We start from the raw sequence: 1,975 nt of genomic DNA on the forward strand, positions 1-1,975 counted from the left end.
GCAAGCCTTAAAAATTATTTCTACATTTATTTGGTGAGGCAGAGGGGACTGACGGCTTTCCATTGTAACCGAGCACTGCGCTGGGCAGTGGGCTATTTACAAACACATTGTAGTTCCACCAGCAAGAAAATGAGCTAGTCCAAGAGCTGAAAACCACTATGATAATTTTAATACAATCTTTAAATCGACCAGCAGGGCACACTTGCGAATGACACTTGGACATATAGCTACACTTACACTTGATGGATTTCAGATCTTTGTTGGATTCTAAAATATTCCATGTTTGATAATGCCTGATTAAAGGTGTTTTTTTTCTCCACACTTTCTAGCAATCTTTAAAATTATAGAAAAAGAATCATCTGTGTCTCTGGTAAGGGGCAGTCAAAATTATTATCATTCTGTTAAAAACTGGTATAAATAGTTTTAGAAAATGGTTTTCCTCAGTAAGAATAAAGAATTCATTAAAATATCTATCCTCATGACTTTACAATTTTGCTGGTCTAATTTTGAAGAACACAGTGAATTTGAATCACTAAAATTGTAATAACTATAGTGGCTAAATGGTCACTTCCATCAAATGAATGCCTGCCTCTGGAAAGGAAATAACAATAACTAATGTAAATAACAGAAAGTTTGCCATCGCTTTAGAGATATATAACACATATCCAGAAGTACATTTCATATAATACTGTGATGAAAAAGAGAGAATTGGCATAATCTGATTGCTGTTAAATATTCACCTTTAAGAAATAACTTACCATGTTGATTTTCTTAAAACTGACTAAAAATACTAAAAATAAATAAATATATACACAACCAAATTTGCTAAAATTTTCACCCACCCTAATGTCTGCCTGACACTGAGACCAGTATTATTTGACACTCATTATGGCACTTGCAATTTTTTTATAATGTAGTATTTTTAATAGTAGCAATATAAATATAATAATATGTTGCTCTGTACCCATGAAAGAAAAAAAAAGTAGATCAAAACTTTATTCTTTCAAGATGAATGGAATAAATTATATTTCATCATAGAAGTAAAAATAATAAAAGTGCCTTTGCCAAAGATGCCTGCCATCTCACAAAATGATTATATCTAGCCATAGCTAGACAGAGAAAATACTGCAGAAAGACCTTAAAACATTTGCAGATACATAGATGACTCTTTTGCAAATTTGTCAGTGTGGTTTTATGTTTACATTAAGACTTACCAAGATTACTTTATTAAGATTTTGGGTCAGAATGTTAGACTAATATGAACCAAAAAACTCAGTCTAATTTCCTGGTATTCACTCAAAATAAATTTCATTCACTAAGCTGAAAATGGTATGCCATTTTGAAAATCTTATGTGTATATCTATGAGTTTTGTTTGTTTGTTCATTTGTTTTTATCCCACATATGAGGGGAAGCATAGGGTTCTTGTCCTTTTCCATCTGACTTTTCTCACTAGCATAATACTCTCAAGATCTAGCCATTTAGTTTCTGCTACATAGTAGCATTATGGCCCAAAACAGTAATTAAGTTGAGGTATATAAAAATAATGAAAGTTATATTTCTTGTCCACATGCTTTTGAAATCTGAGACTTGAACCTGCTAAACAAAGTCTTTGGAATCAATCAAGTTACCTCAAATAGCTAAAAGTACATTAAAGAAAGTACCCTTGGAAATAAAGATCACGAAAGCTCAGCATTTCAGGACCTGCAATATACCAGGGCCTCACAAAGCAGAAAACATAATTTAGAAACTGGAAAATACACAAAAACTCCAAGGATCAGGTTATTTCTATGTGCCTACTGTAGCAAAAATTTATTACTGCTTTTCTGTGGTGACTCAGCTTCTCTGTATCTGCTCTTATTGTTCCTGCTGCTAATGATCACCTCACATTTTTCTCCCCCTCCATTCTCCACTACAGTACTGTATATCATCTGTGTTGTAATCACCTTTATTTACCTATATCTTCAGTTAATAGGT

Source organism: Saccopteryx leptura, chromosome 3 (assembly GCF_036850995.1).
Source record: "Saccopteryx leptura isolate mSacLep1 chromosome 3, mSacLep1_pri_phased_curated, whole genome shotgun sequence".
In the NCBI taxonomy this organism is placed as follows: domain Eukaryota; kingdom Metazoa; phylum Chordata; class Mammalia; order Chiroptera; family Emballonuridae; genus Saccopteryx; species Saccopteryx leptura.